The sequence below is a fragment of the Mastigoproctus giganteus genome, chromosome 7 (assembly GCF_048544385.1).
Source record: "Mastigoproctus giganteus isolate SK-2022 chromosome 7, ASM4854438v1, whole genome shotgun sequence".
NCBI classification, from domain to species: domain Eukaryota; kingdom Metazoa; phylum Arthropoda; class Arachnida; order Uropygi; family Thelyphonidae; genus Mastigoproctus; species Mastigoproctus giganteus.
In genome coordinates this window covers 5,777,612-5,797,742 of record NC_143581.1, presented here as the reverse complement: position 1 = coordinate 5,797,742, position 20,131 = coordinate 5,777,612, and the positions used below count along the sequence as shown (strand labels likewise).

Here is a 20,131-nt window from a genome sequence, read left to right as displayed (position 1 = left end):
TGAAGGGAAGTTGTTCCAGAAAATGGAAGATAAAGGAATAAATGAGGAATAAGAAAAGTTGGTTCTATGAGTTTGAAGTTAGACAGTCAAAAGATGCTGACTATTTGCAGCACATGTTTAGATTAGGAATTATAGAGAGGGAGAATTACAGAAGCCAGTTCAGAAGAAGAGTGCCCATGGAAGTATTTATAGAAAGGCGTGCGGCAGAAACAGAACGTCAGCAGAGGTGAACTAGGTAAAAAATTCTTACCAGGGAAAAATTTGTAGCAGCCTCATTGTAGTGTTTATGGCTATATTGTTTATGGGCAAAATCACACCAGCTTCCGGCCCCCAAGGGTTTCCCCAGTAAGTCTTATGGCCTGTCTATGAGACTGAGAGTGAGAGACTAAGAGATGGGTCATTAATTAACATAACTGCCCTCTTTTGAATGGAGTCCAGAAGCCTGAAAGAAGTCAAGGCAGCACATTTGGGAAACCAAATGTGCCCCTTTAAACCTCTCTCAGGATACATAACATGAAACAATATTTCATTGTATGGTGAATTTGAGATTTGCATAAAGTGAGTAGCTGTTTAGAAGGGGGGGAAACCCAGTTTTTTATATGCAGAGAAAGCAATATTTGTGATGTGCTTATGCCGAGAGAGAGAGAGAGAGATTAGAAGTCAGGGTAATTCCTAACAGAGATATGTGATCTTCTCTAGAAATTTGAGCAAAGATAAGCATAGGAGCAGAAGGATCCTTTTTGTGAGATATAAGACAGGGCTGAGTTTTAGAAGGATTAAAATTAACTAAGTTATCTCTGCCCCACTGTAGAATTACTTGGAGATTAGTATTTAAAGAATTGGTAATAATTTGAGAAGTCAAAGCTGTTTGTGCAGGACAAGGTTTCTCAAACTGGAAGGTGGAATGCAATGGGCTATCATTAAAAATCTGTGGATAGAATTTCCAGTTCAACAGAAGAAATTCATTAATATCCAAGACGAAAAGAATGGGAGAAAGAACAGAACTTTGGTGAACACCAGCATTAGTGGAAAAGTTAAAAGACAGACAGCCAGCCATCTACCAATTGGCAATCCATAAGAGGGAAGCTTATTTGGAAGATATTTATGACAAACATGATCAAATGCCTTTGAAATGGCAAGAGCAACTGTTTGGGTTTCACCAAAATTTTCCACTGAATTTGTCCATATATGGGTAGCATCAGCCAGTATATCACCAGTGGATTGACATTGATGGAATCCATCTTGGCAATCATTGTTCAGATGAAAGGTTTCTAGATAGTTTAGAAGTTAGCAGTTAATGGATTTCTCCATTACTTTGGAAACAGTAGAAGTAAGTGCAATGGGATGATAATTATATGGGTGGAATTTGTCACTCTTTTTAGTAACTGACTAGATAGGAATAAATTTCCTAGAAGGTAAAATACCACTCAAATAAGAAAGTGTAAAAAGGCCACAAAAAACAGGGCTAAGCTCGGGAGCACAAGTTTTGAGAACCTATCGATGGAAGACTACAGGATACTGGGATGACTAGAGCATACTGGGATGATAGGAGATGGTTTACCAAAATTGTGGATGGCCTAAGTAGCCCTTGCACCAGAAATAACCATACCAACACCAATACTAAAATTGTCAATACAAGAGCTAGAAGAAAAGTAGGATGCAAGTAGGTCAGCTTTATCTTTAGCTGAGGTAGCAATAGAACCATCGGGTTTTATCAGAAGTGAGGGTAGAGATAGGCAAAAGTTGCAGCCAATAGCTTTTGTAAGAGATCAGAAATGCTTGTTTATCATTAGGACAAAAAACAAGTTTTTTACTCTTAGCCTGTTCAAAATTTTGGTTTGGACCAATTCAAAACTACTTTATAATCATTGCAGGCTTTAGTGTAAGCAGAAAATGAACCTGGAGATTTGGATACAAGCCAATTGTGATATTCAACATTCTTATCTTGAACAGCTTTAGCACATTTATTGGAAAACTAAGGTTTAGATAAAGGATGGGATTTTAAGGTGATTTATCAATTTATTTGTGCAACATGCCGCTAAAAGAATTTAGTTAGTTTCTCAAGAGAAATGTTTCTTCAAAATGTGTATTCTAATAGGCATATGCTGGAAACCAACACCTTTATTCCTTGTTCATTGAAGTACAATACAGTACTAACATATTTTCTGAGGTTGAGCATCAAATGAGTCAGTAATTTATGACAGAGCTTTTTCTCCAATAAACTTAAAAGATGTATATCATGTCATTGAACAGATTACCAGAAATGCCTATTATGAGATAATAAAAAGAAAAAAAAATCTGAAAGCACAAAAATGAATTTAAAATTGGAGGACAATAACCCTCCATGTGATTAATAGTTACATGGAGGGTTATTGTCGGTGTGCAGGGTTACTAAAGGCCAAGAAACTAATGAAGTGTTAAGAAAGAACAAAAAACTACTGCTGTTATTGATTATAATATTTTAATGTTATGAGCTAAGAAAAAATTTCATTAATAAATATTCAGTTCTGTCAATGCAGTTATTTCATCACCCATGTGAACTCACTCCCACTCTGTTACAGAATTTCATGCTGATGGGTTAAAGCAAGACCTTCTCTATGTTAAAGACTCTGAATGCTGTCATCTCTTATAGTGCTGCATAAGCTTGCTTTCTTGCATTGTATGCCTTAACTAATGCTAATGCTATTTGCAACTAATAATTATGCATTATTTGAACTGAAGCTGCCAAATTGTATCTTAAGAAAATGTTTGCCTCTGAGTAATTGGTTAACCTGGGATAATTAATATGAACTGTGAATTTACTTAAATTACTTATCCTCTCAAATCTTAACCTCACCTTAAATTCCTTATCTCTCAGATCATAACCTCACCTTAACTTCCTTATCCTCTCAGACCTTAATTATGCCATTCTGAAACACAAATTTTCAAATGTTTTAATTTTACGTTATAATTTTAAAATATGCTATTGACAACTTAATCAAACTCTCCCCATATAAGGAATATATGTGGGAGAGTTAATTACTGGTGCATGCCATTCATTGTTAAAATGGATGCAATTATATTTACACTTGGAGCAAAGATAGCTGCATGGAAAAGAGTAAACACAAACACAGAAGTAGCTACACATAATTATAAAATTTAAACGATGGCATTAATTACATGTGTGTGTACAAATGTATCAATATCCAATATACACGAACTGACTAAAAACCGACATCTTTTAAGTTAGAATGAAGCAGATTCCTCGTAGCAATATGATAATTGATCATTATGTCCATTAACCTACTAGTGGTAAAAACTTACATCAGTAAAAACTTACATCAGATCCATGGAAAAAATTAATTAAATAAAAAATGAATGAAAATTTATTAATATTCATGGTAATGTAATGAAAAAAGCATAAACAAAACAAATGATTAAAGCTGTTTCAATATTGTTAAAAACATAAAAGAACTTCAAAAAATCAAATCTTTGTCCTTCAATTCAATGGAAAATTATTTGCTTTGGGGGATACACAGAGACTAATAGATTAACAATAGCTGCAGGCACAGGTGAAAGCGGTTCTTGCACCTGCTTCTTCTGGAACATGCAACAACCCAGAAAGCAAGGTACCTACTATTTAAAGACCTACTGTGAGTCATCGTGGAACAAGGAAATACATGGACTGTGTTAGAGTAACAAAGAATAAGAACAGAACAGGTGCATACATACTTGTATGTACATCAATTCTAGGAGCATAGTAAATAAATTTGATTTGATTAAAAATACAGACTGTTCGGATATCAGATATCTAAACAATCTGCATTTTATGTGTCACTCAGATACAAGGAATGCAGAATTTGAATATAGGACGTACAATGTGTGCAGAAAGGAGAGATGGGATGGAGGGATTAGGTTCTTAGTTAATAAGCAAATAAAATCTAAGGGGCAGTGCATTCCAGTTAACATGTGTGGCCAGTGCAATATTTAGTCATTTTGGTGTCACATAAGCATTGGAAAACAAAAACGAGAAAGAGTAGGAGTGTGTTATAGGCCTAATAACTATGAGGAGTACAACGAACAACTATATAGAGAAATAGTGGGCTAGTAAATCAGAATGTCTTATAATGTGGGATTTTAATTTTCCAGACATTGACTGGAATTTTTGGTTGGTCACTCACATGCTAGCAAGACTTTTGTGGATTTCTTTGGATGACTATTTTCTATAGTAGTATTTTAGAGAGGCAACAAGAGAGAGAGGAATATTATTGATCTTGTGATCATCAGTGATTCTTCATGCATTAAGAATCTGCAGATAAAGGAACCACTAGGTGCAGTGGTCACTGTACTGATGTGGGATTTACTGAAAGATGTAACTACCATCAGGGGTAAAGGGAAGGAACAGTTTATGCTTTCGTAAAGGTGACTACAGTGGTCTCAGACAGTTTTTAAATTCTGTACAGTGGGACAAGACAAACTAATGATGTTAAAAACAGCAAATTCTAAATGGGAAGCCTTCAAGGAATTAATCTTGGAAGCTACCAGGCTTTTCATACAAACTAAGAAATACTGTTCAAGATTTAGACCTAAATGGATGTCAGATGAACTAATGAGACTTGTGGAAGAGAATAAAAATTCACGGAATACATATAAATTATCAGCCGACACAGAAGCCTATGGTAGATATAAGCTAGTCTGTAATCAAGTCACAATGGAGGTTAGACAATCAAAGGCAGATTACAAGAAATCTTTGACAAAGGATTCAAAGAAAAACAGCAAAGACCTCTTTACTTATGCAAACTAGAAGGAAGGAAATTAATCAGATCAGCCCACTTGATATCAATGGCTCACTTGACTCTTAATGATCCTGCTCAGGTAGATGACAAGCTGAATGAGTATTTTGCATCCACATTCAGACATGAGTAATTCTCTAGGGAAGTGGAGGCCAGAAGTTTATCAAACTCTAAAAAGGAGCTAAATGCTTTTGTAATAATTGAGAGGAAGCAGAGGGGAAATTGTTGAAGTTAAACATAAGAAAGACACTTGGGGTGGAAGAGATCTATCCAGTTATATTAAAGGAGGCAGCAAAGGAAGTAAGCAAAACCTTAGCCATAATTATGAGAACATCTTTGGATTCAGGAGAGGTCCAGGTGGACTTGGAGATGTGCAAATGTATTCTCAATTCACAAAGGGGAATCAAGGGGTGACACAAGTAATTACAGACCTGATAGTTTAACTTCTGTTCCAGGGAAAATAATGGAGTCAATGGTTAAAGGTTTGCAGGATCATCTAGAAAAGACTGCAGTTATAGTTCAGAGACAGCATGGGTTTAAGGTCAGTCTCATCATAGTATCCATCAAATTGGTCAGTCTTGTCTGACCAATTTGATGGATGCTATCATGTAGTCACAAAGGAACTGAGTGCAAAATATAATTTTGATATCGTATACTTGGATTTTGGGAAAACGTTTGATACTGTTGCACTGGAAGACTACTGTACAAATTGGAGCAGTATGGCATTAAGGGGAAGTTGCTGGATAAAGGGATGGTTGAGTGGGAGATGACAGAGAGTGGTAATTAGTGGGCACCACTCTTCATGGACTAATGTTATTAGTGGAGTCCTCCAGGGTTTGGTGTTGGATCCATTGTTGTTTTCTATATTATTCAATGATTTTGATAAAGGTATATCAGGCTTAATGTACAAGTTTTTGCAGATGATACTAAGGTTGGTATGGTTGTTAATGACAGTACACTTGCAACAGGATCTAGAAACGTTGAGCAGATGGGCTGAGAGATGGCAACTGAAGTTTAACATTGACAAATATAAAGTACTGCATATGGGTAGCAGCTACCCCAGAGTAACACATCAACTATTTTTTTGTTTTTTTTTTGGCTGATGCTGCATGGGCTTGCTTTCTTGCATTGTGTGCCTCTACTAATGCTAGGTCTGGAAGCCTCATTTTAGGAAGAATGTAGAGTTGCTAGAATGAATACAAAGAAGAGCAACAAAATTGGTGAGAGGAATAAAGGGGTGCTCTTACCAAGAAAGGCTTAAGTTCTGCAACTCGCAGCATCTGAAGATTAGGCACCTGCAAGGTGATCTGATTGAGAGGTGCATAAGGCCTTGAACAGTTTGAGCATTCTCAGTGCTGATGGGATTCTTCCACTTGCTCAGATTACGAACCTGAGGGGCCATAGATTCAAAATGAGAAAGACAGGTTTGCCTTTAGCCAGTGGGTAGTTGATTGCTGGAACAGAATTCCATCTGTTATTGTGGAAGTTGATAGCTTAATAAATTAAAGGCTGACCTAGTTGAACTTTTTTTTTTTTTTTTTTGGCTGATGCTGTATAAGCTTGCTTTCTTGCATCATATGCCTCAACTAATGCTAACTGTGTGGTACTATACTTAGGATAGTGGAGAATGAAAAAGACCTGGAGTAATTGTGCAATCAGATATGAAGTTTTTCTGAGCAGTGCAAACAAGCTGCTCATGGAGTCTTGTTAATGATATATAGGAATTTTGCTAGCTGGGATAAGGCAGTGACTATCCCTTTGTAAAGCAGTGGTCAGGCTGCAGCTACATATAGATCTGGAGGTCTCATTTTAGGAAGGATGTTGAGTTGCTAGAACGAGTACAGAGAAGGGCAACAAGATTGGTGAGGACAACAAAGGGTTTGCTCTTACCCTTTAGTGAACAAGCTCAAAGCTGATGGGATTCTTCCTCTTGCTCAGATTATTCACCTAAGTGGGTCTAAATTCAAACTGAGGAAAAACAGTTGTACAATAGATGTGTGGAAATTTGCCAGAACAAACTTCCATCTGTCGTTGTGGAAGTTGATAGCTTAAATAAATTCAAGGAAGAATTGGACAAACTTTTGAAGCAAATAGATGGGTGAAATGCAAAGTTGTTTTTTTTTTTTTTTTTTTTTTGGCTGATGTTGTATTAGCATGCTTTCTTGCATCATATGCCTCTACTAATGCTAATGCTAATATAAGAGATTTATAATTTAGTAGGTTTTTTTTATACAATTATAAAAGAGCTAAGAGATAGAAATGAATACCAATCAATTAACTTTAATCATTTCACAAAGAGACAAATATTGTAATATCCTTTTCTTTTAATACTTTATTAAAAAAATATGCAATAAAAACCAAATTAACACAGTTCACCATTCTGTTTTTTTTCGAAAAAAGATTAGAAATAGTTTAAAATTATGCACTTTACAATGTCACAATTTTAAACTATTTCTAGCCTTTTTTTTTTTTTTTTTTCAGAAAAAATTGAATGGTGAGCGTAATTTTTATAATATTTTTACAAATAAGTTTTTTTAATGGCTACAATGCAACTCGGTACTGTATACTAATATCAATCTTAATTGACTCAAAAAAAGTTTATACATGTATATGCATTGTCTACCTTTGCACATCTTTTGTATATGAATAAAGCAATTTGAAATAGATAAAATAGTTTATTCTTCTTTATTTTAATATTTTTCCTTCTTAATTTGTATAATATGTTTTTTTAATAAAGTTAGTTGTAGAGAAAATATGCAAGTGACCTAGTGCACTGCATACACCAGTAGTCAGAGACCTTAGTCTCTGACCAGTTAATTAATTACCCAGTACAGCTTATGGGTTCGGGTCTCTAGTACTACCTGGGGTTCATACTTGTAGTATGGTACACTTTCTTCGATCAACTGGTATTTCCTTGCTAGCTTCTGATGTACTATTCTGGCTACCTGGTCATATCTATGAGTGTACTCAGTCTGGGTGATCACCTTGCTCCTGCAGTGATTGAGCCATGCATTGGGAGCAATTTTGTCTATGTGATCTTGATGGAGATCATTGTAGTGTCTAGCATGGAGTGTCTTCTCTGCCCATCTTTCTAGCTTTGTTTGTACCTCCTGGTTGGGGGGCAGGGACTCCTCGCTTAGGTTGAGTGGGATATACCGCTTGTCTATCTTCCTTATGGCCTGGTGGAGTGCTGCTGCTGCTATGTGGAAGTAATCCTTCAGATTAACTATCACTGTCTTCTGTTGCTCAATGAGGTCTATCAGGCCTCCTTCCTCCTTCTTCCTGGGCAATTGTCAGTCTCTCTATGGCAGATTTCGGATGGTGTTGGCGACTCTTGGTCATCATTGTCCTTGTCTTTCTCATGATATCCTCCAGCTCAGTGTTAGTCCAATCTTTGACCCTGAAGGAGTATGTTAGCACTGGGACTGCATAGGTGTTTATGGCTTTAACTGTGTTCCCTCCATTCAGCTTTGCTTTCAGCAGGCTTCTAAGTCTCTGATTGTATTTATCGGTTAAGCAGGCCTTAATTTCCTTGTGCTGTAACTGCTGAGCCTACATCATCCCCAAGTATTTGTAGGCCTCTCTCTCTCTCTCTCTCTCTCTCTCTCTCTCTCTCTCTCTGTGCCATGGCTTCGATCTCTTTACCAGTCTGCAGTGGGTAGTTTTGGTTGACTAATTTTCCCTGGTGCAGTCCGTGGGTCTTGCATTTGTCTAGACCAAATTCCATCCTAATATCATTGCTAAATTCTTCAGTGATCTGGAGTAGTTGCTGGAGGTGCCTCTCGGTTCCCATTAGTAGAGCTTGATGTCATCTATGTACATCAGGTGGGTGAGGGTGTACAGGTTCTTCCTTCCTACTTTGAGGTTATATCTGTACTTGCTACTGTTGAGCATGGTGGATAGTGGGTTAAGTGCTAGACAGAACCACAATGGGCTCAGGGCATCTCCCTGAAAGATTCCTCTCCTGATGGGGATTGGCCTGGTTGTGATGTTTTCGACCTTAATGGTGGTACACCATTTCGCCATCGTTTCTCCTAGGAAGGTTGTCACTATTGGATTGACTTGTAAATGTTCAGCCCGTCTATTAGCCAGCTATGAGGCACAGAGTCGAAGGCCTTGCGGTAATCGATGTAGGCTGTATACATGTTGTCGTGCCTCTTGTAGGCTTGCTCCATAACTGCGGCATCTATGGTTAATTGCTCTTTGCATCCTTTCTGCTGTTTGGCCATTATGTTCTGGCTCTCTAAGTGGTCTGATATCTTCCTGGTTATGCAGCTGGTCAGGATCTTGTACGTTGTTCGGAGGCAGGTGATTGGCCTATATTTAACTGGGTTTCTTGTATCTTCATCTTTAGACTTCAGATATGTGATTCCTTGAGTGAGAAACTTCGGGATTGTCTCTGGGTGCCTTATCATTTGGGTGAACTGCTCTGCCAGGTGCTTGTGTGTGTGTGCAAGTGAGCTTCTTGTACCAGTAGTTTTGGGCGTTATAATTATTGTTAGTTATAATTATAATTAATTAGTTATTATAATTAATTAGTTATAATTATAAATATAGTTATTGTTATAATTATTATTAGCCATAAGGTACAAGGAAGCCTTAGGCTTATGCTACAACAGCCAAAAAAAAAAAAAAATTCTGAATTACACCGAGAGAGAGAGAGAGAGTCTGAAGTAGAAGGGAATCAACAAGAAAGAGAAGAATGATGATATCCAGCTCAGGATCCTGGATGTGCCAAGCCCATACTCATGTGAGCCCCTGGGGTTATGCAACTCACGATGGCAGCTTTACGATTTGAGAGATCCATGCTTTTCATTAGACTGTGCTGTAAAAAATGGACATAGTTCTATTACAGCAAAGTCTTTAGAGCAATTAATTAAGTGCAATTTTAAAAATTTATAAAATACAATTTATTATATTTTTTTAATATAAAAAGTTTTTAAATTTAAAGCTTTTAGTAAAAGTATGTTACACAGTTCATTGTGTTCTTAACAAAACATGTAAATATAATGATAAAATTGGAATAAAATGTGAAACAATATCAAACTATATACCAATAAAGGTCATTTTCAAAATAAAATCACAACCATAATGTGTTCATATGAAGAGGAAAGAAATTAGTTCTCTAATTCCTATTTGCCCTTTTTGCTACTAGGGACATTCTACTAATAGTGTAGAGGTATGTATATATATTTTTTTGTATGAAGTATTTTCTTGGTCCAGTAAACAAAGTAAAGCATACAAAAAATGGTTAGTTCTATTTTATTTTATAGTTGTTATAATGTCAACTTCTTCAAAGATTTAATAATTGAAAGAGAAAAAATAATTTTTTCATCTAAATGTACTCTGCTCTTAGGAAGCAAAAACAAAAAAACAAAAAATTATTGTAAAAAGTTCATATATCTGCATGAATTTTTTTTAGTTGTGAATATTATTATTATTATTTTTTTTTTTTGTGACTTACAAAAATAATGATTTATTTTCTTTAGGAAGCCAGATGACTGGTGGATATACCTGTGACATACAGAACATACCACCTCCACCACCAAGGTACACTACAGAAAACATTCTTTGGTAACATTGGTACTTTGGTAACATTCAGAATCAACCTACTATACTTGCAACTCTTCTGTTGAGAGTAGCAGCTGGATAGACTTGAATGTTGGCAAGTTGATTTAGCATAAGTCATTAGGAAATCATATCTCTATGTTGATCTGCATGTGCAGTATCTATGTTAATTCATGTCTGTGGTGTTTTGTATACTTGCTAGTGTTGCCAGCTTTATGCAAGAACTTGCAGGATTTAGGTTATCATTCAGAAATGTACCTTCAGGTAGAGGAACAGTTTAATATGAGACTGGAAGCTCATTTTTCATACAAGGTAAGTGCTAAATTAGTTAGGTTAAAAAAGTATTATATGACACACAAAGATGGAATTAAACTTTCCAAAGACCATTATCAACTTGATTACATGAATAATGGATATAAATTCTCTTCAATGACATTGCCAAATTAAAGAAAACAAAATTATTATAAACATCTTAATTATAGGAAAGATTATCACGTTTATTTCATTTATTATATTTTTAATCATGAATTTTGAAATTCCTAAATTTTTTATGCAGGTATATTTATGAATGAATTAATAAATAACTGTTAATTGATATTTTATATATTAGCAGGATTGTATTCTATAAAAAAACTAGTTTCTTAATATTTTGTAAATAAGACACAGACTTCTGTTTTCATGTAGAAATTTGCACATTTTCATTTCTAAATTTTGTAATCTTAAAAGCAAATTTGCAAATTAATATCATATCTTAATTTAGTTTACATTATTGTTATGATTAATTATCCCATATGCCTGATAATTATTAAATGTATGTGTGTATCGGTGCACATAGTCCTAAGATTAAATAACTGCAATATTTATAGATGAAAAACCAGTATATATAGATATAATATACAAACAATAGTTGTACATTTTGAAGTTCTTACCTATACAAGATCAAAGTTCAGTTTCTTATAACGGTTCAAGCAATTCTATAAAATCTCTGAAGGTCTCAACAATCAAGGCATATTATGTACATTTGTATGTGTGTGTATATATGTGTATGTGTATGTGTGTGTGCATGTGCATGCATGTCTTTAATAAGTTAATTAAGCATGTAGAGGTATTCAGATGCCCCACAAGTTATTTTCACATATTTGTGTGCAAATAATGTTAAATAAGTACTGAGTATTTATAAGTAATGTGGTTCCTATATGAGATGAGAGTTTTAGAGAAAATTAATGATTATGATACCTGTAAGGACAATCATTGCAACACAACTTTTGGAGAAGTTGGCAACACTGGTGTAAAGTATACAAAGAAGTGAACTGGAGCTACTTTGGAATCTTCTGCATCCTTGATACTAGTCCATAGCAGTAACCATGTCTAGCAAACGTGTACAATTTTCCTGACTCTTTCATATCTCTTGTTGTCATACCTCATCCCATGTAAACTTCTTTTACCAAGACTAGATTATCACTATGGAGAGCACTGAAGAAAGGAGTTAATAAAGAAATCAAGCCATTTCCTTCACCTGCCCTCCTGAAAATACTTCAACAAGTCCGTAACATAGAATATTTCTTAAGAGGAGTGAGGTGAAAGGAAATACACTTAGAAGATGCAAATCAATTTGAAAGTTGAGTTTCTTCCTCTTTACACTTCCAATGGACACTTTTCATACTCCACACTGAGTTTTATCACTTAAGATGAAAATTTGAAGCAAGTTCTTTTTTTCATAATCACACACACACCCACACACACAACATTGTTTTTCAGAAAGCAATAAAACTTTTCTTTTAAGTTCATATGAAAACCAAATTACTAATTATAACTTTATTAAATTTAATTTTTTGAAGATTTTCTAAATAGTGCAAAGGCTCAGTTAGATTTATTTAATTTTTATCTAATTTCTGAAAGTTTAAGAACTGCTCAGTACAATATCTGGGGGTACTGTAAATTATTTTACATGATACTGTACATAAGAATGTTCAAGAAAATACTATTTTATCTGTTATTGGTTATGAATGGATAGAAAGTGGATAGCATTACAGTATATGTATAAAACCAGTGGAATTTCATAGTAATAAACAGTGAAGTGTACAATAAATTTTAGATATAGAGTATACTGCAACCAGTGTGTTTCTGTTAAAGAAAACATTCAAGAATTTATGTGTCAAATAAGATTAAATTAGTAATTGCTAGTAATCGTGTGCAAAAGAAATGTGTATGTATTTCTGTACAACTAATAAAAATTCAACCATTTTTGACTAAATAGTAAATAATCATGTAAAAAAAAATTCTAAAAAGAAAAGAATTACTTTTCATAATTAAGTGATGTATCAAATACCCCATGTCACCTGTTATGCAAATTTCTGTGATTTTGCATTTAGTAATATGAGGATAAGTATTATGAGCTTGTCAAAATGCATTTGGTCTCAATCTACACTAATGTCTTGTTAGTTATTTTTGTTTCTTGTTTGTGTGTCTATTTGTGTTCATCACTATATTTTGTAAATAAGTTCATTTAGTGAAGTCTATTCAGCATTTTCCTATCTTTAAATAATTCCATTTTTCTTTCTTGTTAATCTAATAATATCTCTCTCATATTTAGTGAAGTGTTAATTCATAAATATGAAGTCAACTGCAAATTAGTATTATATTAAAAATGAATAAGAAAATATGACAATGACAAATACATAGGTTTTTAAATATTCATTCCACCATTCATCTTTTTATTTCTCTCAGCAAAGAGGGTTTTTTAGTTAGCCAAATCACTGATTCCTATTGAAACAGTTTATAGTGACCAGAAGCATACTTTGATAAATCAGAGATTTTTTGCAGTTTTTATACTTTGGATTATATTTTTGGGTAGACCATAAGTCAATAAATACAACTGTTCAATAAATGCAGTTATACAACTGTAAAGGAAAATACAACTATTTTTTTTTAAACAACATTAAATATGTTCCTTTAGAAATAATATACCAGAAAAGAAAAAAATGTCTCTGTTTATTTTTTATTATTTTCTGATCCAGTGTTATCACTTTATCATCCACTTATGGCATTTTACCTAAGCCTCATGCTCAATGGCTGATTTAACAATAAGCAGAGTAAGTAGTTGCTTAGGGTCACAGAATTTAGGGGCCCTCTAAACTCTGAGGCATGCTGTCAAGAACTAACCTTCTTGACATTGAGTTCATTTGCTTACAATGTATTACAAAGTTAATTAAACAAAAAAAAAACTTTGTAATATTTTATACAGATAGGTGTATATAATTAGAGCCATGTTAATATGGAAGCCTGATCACAAAATGGAAAACAGCAAAATGAATGCAGACTTGTTCATGATTATGAGGAATGGCTTTTTTTTTTTTTTTTTTTGCATCCACACACTGAAAAGTCTTGACAACCCTGTATATAATTGTGTATTTTTATACCATATGGGCCCAAAAAGTATTCCACCTGGCTCCAAAATCCTAAATTTATTCTTTTATTTAAACACAAATCTTTTATATTGTTTTAAATGTATAACTTTCTTAAATATTAACCAATTAGCCCTGTCTGTCTCTATTTCATTCCCCCTATGAAACTAGAAAAATAATGGATAACGTAAAATGGAATGGAATACCAAAACTCCTAAGAAATTTGTGCTATTTTCTTATGGATCTCCAGTAAAATGCATATGGGTTTCTTGATTAGTTAAAGTAGTAATAAATTGTTATAAAATATTTAAAAAAACATGGAAACCTTACTTTTCTTAGGGACTATTAGCCGCGAACTTTAAAAACATTAAAAAAATTAATCAGGGCTAAGCTAATTTGGATGCAAACATTTTACATCGCCAGAAATGCTGTACTGATTTTGCTGTGTTCAGCAACATAAACTGATCAAAAGTATGTATAACAATAAATATATTTAAATACATAGAAAAGATTTAAATTTCAACTTCAAAACAAATATATTTAAATACACAACATAAAAGGTTTAAATTCTAAATTCCATTAAGAAAATATTCTCTGATCAGATGAAATACATCTTATTCTTCTTGTCAGAATAACACAAAAATATTTTATATAGATATAAATAATATTTTAAAGAAATAAATAAAAGCTTATTGTTAATCATCTTAACCTTCCTGGAGTCCAGTGACTTATCATGAGGGAAATTATTTAGCTGAGTTAAAAGAAAATACAAAGAAATAAAAATAGAGAGCTGCACTTTTATCCACTTCTGATAAAAAGTTCAATAGATGGAAAAAAGCCACAGATTGTTTGAAAGACAAAGCCTTAGCATGATGATAATGATCTCTCATAATACCTTGGTATACACTATTAAGCATTATAATACTGATACAGCTCATTGTGATTCCCCCACATTATGAAACCAATGCAATTGTTTTAAGATATTTTGACCTAATTTGAATTTTATAGGAAGCACAAAATTGCAGCTGTCTATATAGTTTATCCTGAGATATGAATCATGTCCTAAATTATCTATGTTTAAGTGAAACTTCTTTATTCTATAACTCAAAATTTTGAGTCACAATATCATATTAAGCTAACCTTAAATAAAAAAAAAAAGAAAATTCAGTCAAAAAAAGAAAATTCAGTCAAATAAAAACATTCAGGTATCCTAAAAGGATTCTGAAAAGTATTTTATTTAATTAAAGTTCATATACAGCTTTAATGTAATTAATTTCATATTTATTTCTTTTCTACCTTAACTGTTCTATTGATAAAATATTAATTCCATAACAATTCTCTAATAATAAAATATTAATTCTATAATAATTAATAATTCTTTAATAATAAATTATTAATTCTATAATAATTTATAATTCTCTAATAATAAAGTATTAATTCAATTAATTTTATTTAGAATACTGTATACATCTCTGCATTCAATTTACATTTTGGAGATGCTTTGGTCCCTCGAGTGACAAGCTTATGATTATATCAGAGATGTAATCCACACTATTATCCACAAATCAACCTAATATTGTTTTATATAAATATACATATAGTGGATTCATCCTTTTTGGTGACTGTTATTTGTCTAAAATTCAAAGCAGTCATGACAGCTGTTTTGAGTCTTACTGATCTGTTATCAGATAACAAGAGGCCTCTATTGGCAAACAGATGCCTATCTGGTATAGTGTATAGAGTCTTAAATGAAAAACAAGCAGTGTGTGGAACAGTAACTTCCAATTAACACATATGGCAGAGGTTAAGTGTATCTTTAACCTCTAATACTGGACCCTGTTTGCCCTACATGGCAAAACAGTAAAGCTTGTAAAAGTATATTTCAATATAGACAATAAAGTAATTTAAAAATGTGTGCATGTCTGTGTCCAATTGCCACCTTGATAACTTTAGTTCTTCCAGTGACAAAGACTGACTTTCCACCATTAAGACTTGAATGTATTCCCATGTTAAGGAAATTATTATTAAAATTATCATTAAAATTATTGTTATTAAGATTTTTTTTCACGCTCTTCAGTCAAGAATGAGTATACTTTGTATATGTATCTTTCACTGTGAAGAAATAATGCAAATTCATTGCAGTTAATTTTCTCCATTTGTTAATAGAAAAACCTAATTTTTTAATAGAAAAACAAAGAAAATTAGCTGCAATAAACCTCTATTGTTTTAGTGATTGAAAAACTGCAATATGCATAACCTTTTTAAAATTATACTAAAAAATCTGAAGTAAGGTGAAGGATAATCCATCCTTAAAATACCACTGTATAATTATTCAGTAATTATAATTCTGAAAACTTTCAGTATAGAGTTAAAGAACTATTTAAAAATATAGTCAGACCAATTTGTAAATATATTGTCATAATGCATGTAAATATATACATCACAACATGCCAGGACAGCTCGTGTCAATGATATACAGGAATTTGCCAGCAGGGATAAGGAGGTGATTATCCCATTGTAAAAGGCAATGGTTGGACCACATCTTGAGTACTGCATACAGGTCTTGAGGCCTCATTTTAGGAAGGATGTAGAGCTGTTGGAACAAGTACACAGAAGAGCAATAAGATTGGTGAGGGGAACAGTGGGGGGGCTCTTACCAAAAAAAGCTTCAGTTCTGCAAATGTGCTATCTGGAGACTAGGCACATATGAGATGACCTGACTTAATGCTTTGAATGGATAAGCTTTATGTTGATGGGATTCTTCTTCAGACTATGCATGTGAAGGGGTATCAATTCAAATCAAGGAAGGATGGTTGCAGAATAGATGTGCAGAAGTTTGCCTTTAGCCAGTGGGCAATTGATTGCTGGTACAACTGCCATCTGTTATTGTGGAAGTGGATAGCTTGAATAAATTCAAAGATGAACTAGACAAACTATTGGATGGGATGGATAAGTGAAATGGGATTTTTTTTTTTTTTGGCTGATGCTGGGCTGATGAACTTGCTTTCTTGCATCACTTGCAAGTATAAACATAGAAATATAGAAATATTGTTTCTATATTCTAAAAGAATAAACAAGCTGTTTCATTCTTTTAGAATATAAAAACAATGTTCCTTTTACATCTTGTAAAGAATTTTTAAAACTAATTCTGTTTGCACATTCTGCATCCTTTCTAAGGTCATTTATGACTGGGGAGAGATATAGGGCTCAAAAAACAATATTTTAGTTCTAAAGACCAGCTAATTCAGTACTGAAAAGTTGAAGGAAAAAGTAGAACCATATAATAATTTGACATTGAACATGTAGTAAATCTGTTATTTTCCACTTCATGCTAAATCAAAAATATATATGATAAGATATTCAAGCTCAAAGCTTGAACAGCCAGGCTTTATACCAAGATATGAACAAGATATGTTTCTGCTTAACACATACCAAAGTTTTTGTTTTTTTTTCACTCCTTAGGAATATATTGTTTTAGGAAAGTAGAAGCAGATTAGATTTTTACTGTGTTATTATTTTAGCTTTAGACTATATTTAGAGTCTGATTCATAAGGATGATCATAAACTAATTTTGATTTTAATTTTAAAAGATTAAGAAAATGAAAATAATAAATAATTAATTAAAAAATCTAGACTAGCATTATTATTAGCAAATGATACAGTGAAGAAAACTTATATAGCATCAGCCAAAAAAAAAGAAGAAAAAAAACACTACCTCAACACATCTTTCCATTCCCTCTAAAAAATTTTTAAAACTACCCACCTCCACAACACCAGATAGAAGTTTGTTCAAATAATCAATCAATGTCTGGCTGGAGGCAAATTTCTGCACGTTAATCCAACAGCCATTCTTTTTGAATTTAAATGTGTTCCCTTATATGTATTCTCTGAGAAAGAGTAAGGATACCATCAGAATTAAATGTACTATATCCATTTAAAGCTTTAAATACCCTGTAACCTTTTATGTACTTTACTAAACTTGTTGCTCTTCTCTTCACCCATTCCAATAGGTTCACATCCTTCTTCAAATGGGACTTTCAAACCTGTATGCCAATTGTATAAGGCAATTTTAAAGCAATTTACTTCAGCCTCAAGTGCAGGAATGCCATGCATTGCACATTTTGCATCCCCTCCCCCTCAGAAAACAACTCTGAATCATAATAATAAACCATAAATTCAGAAATTTTCATTAAATTCTTTATTTTTAAAAAAGACAAAAGGAAATGGATTATTTAGCACATCTCCCAGAATATTTAAAATTATTATGACATAAAAAAAAGAAATTAACTTTAGCTGACTGATTATGACGTCATGAAACTTAGCTACATTTAGGATAATTTCATCTTTCAACAAGAATATAGAAATAATTACAAAAATACATTAGACAACTCATTTTAAATCATATAATAAGTATGATAACAGAATACAGTGCTAAGACCCCATAGTAACAAAGCTTGTGACACTAGCAAAGCAAGGTCTCTCTCTCTCTCATAATGCCACAGTAGCATATGGCACTTATAAAGGTAGAGAGAGAAAAAATATATAGCAAAAGAAAAGAGAACACAAGTTACTTGGATAGAAGTGATTTGAAATGCCTATATTACATTTGTAGAGCTCCTTTAGAACCTTTTCTTTTTAATATATAGTTAACTTTTTGAGAGGTTTCAAGATGAGCATAAAGAGTGAAAGACATTAAGAGTTTTTTTGAGCAGATAAGCAGCTAGTGTTTCAAACTCTCTGAAGAGCTAGATATTTCTTAGTTCAGAAGATAAGTTACCTAGCTCTATAAAGAGTCAGTTACTGTTACTCTCTGAAGGTCCTTTTTAGCTGAAAAGGAAATGATCTTTATGTCTTCTCAACCATGTTTCAGGAAGTCTAAATTATTTCAAATGGAAAACTTGCTAAAGTCAGGAATAGGAATTATATTATAAATTCTAATATATGCTGAACAGATTGTAAAGAAAACAAATGAAAATAAAAAGTGACATGTTCATTAAGTACTGCAGCCTGTAAAACAAAACAAACTCTTCACAATAAAATTACTGGTTACATAAAATAAAATCAGAAAACATAGATATTTATAATAAAAGCACTGATATTTATACTAAAAACACTGATATACAGAAATAAAATACTAAAACCTCAAATTTCACAATAGATTCAACAGATGTACAGTGTGTTTTTCGACTGTATAACTTCCTCATAGCAGCATCCACCTTAAGAAAAGAGGGCATTGTGGGAAGCACATGACAACCAGTTAGCATATAACATAGGTGACATTATACTAAAACAATATATCAGACGAGAGTGACATTCAATGAGGGCTCTCTTTCCCTACCCCTCTTTCTAACACAACACTTCATGTCACTCTGCAGAAACAGAGACTGAAAGGAGGGGATGTGGACTCCCTCATCTCTGTTAATGTCAGGGCTAGTGCTGCAAATATGAACAACCTAGATCCAATGAACATTTGTGATCGCTTGCTGAATCAATCAGTGTCTGACTGAATTGATGGATACAACTTGGTCTGGTGCCTCCATAGCCAGGTGGGAAGGAGCAGCAGTGCGTAGCACACGCTTCTCGATTAGACCGGGGATCGAGCCCGTCACCACCAAATACGGAGGATGCGGAAAGGTCAGGAAATGACCACCGCATATCCCGGAGCAATATGGCCTTAGTTGCTAATGCTCCTAAAAAACCAAATAACAACAACAACTTGGTCTCACTGTAAGTGAGACATAAAAGAAGGCAAGAAATAGGTCAGAAATGACTTTAAGATATTGATTTCCTAGACCATCTTTTGTAAAAATAGGAAATATTATGTGAAGAGGCTGAGGAATCTGTCATGATACAGTACTTGGATTATGGAATGAGGTACATTTAAAGATAAAAAGTAAAAAAAAAAAAAAAAATGTCTAAGAAACTATATCAGTGTCATATTCAATGCATAATTTGCAGATTCTATAATCACAGTTCATTTATGGCAGGAAGAATCATCAAGTGATGGAGAGAGTTAACATCTGGAACAACAGATTCATGGGCACCGGCAGCATATTTTGCAAGGTGGTGCATGTGGGAATACATTTTTTGTTCACCAAATTTTCGAATACATGCAATATCTTAATTAAGTCATTACATGCACAACTGAGCCAACGTTTCGTTTCATGTAGAATTTTTTTTTGTAAAATTTGTATTGTTTAAGAAATGGTTCCCAAACTATTGAAATCTACGGACCCTTTTAAAAATGAAAAAGGTTTGCAGACCCCCTAGATATATATATATATGTGCATTTGTTTCTGTGTGTGTGTGTGTGTGTGTGTGTGTGTGTGTGTGTGTGTGTGTGTGTGTGTGTGTGTGTGTGTGTGTGTGTGTGTATATATATATATG

The 20,131-nt window shown here is 33.4% G+C and overlaps 1 protein-coding gene across 4 annotated transcripts in view; it reads left to right on the top strand.

The window, feature by feature from the left end:
* The window catches only part of LOC150082454 (proteolipid protein 2-like), a 219,331-nt gene that overhangs the window by 196,205 nt on the left and 2,995 nt on the right, over nucleotides 1-20,131 (top strand). For 3 of the 4 annotated variants that reach the window (XM_090378628.1, XM_090378627.1, XM_090378629.1), the window contains exon 6: nucleotides 10,262-10,765. The gene's annotated coding sequence lies outside the window, so the exon portion shown is untranslated. Of the gene's footprint in view, nucleotides 1-10,261; nucleotides 10,766-20,131 lie in introns of those variants that run through there. The other variant, XR_016547223.1, reaches the window with a different exon arrangement.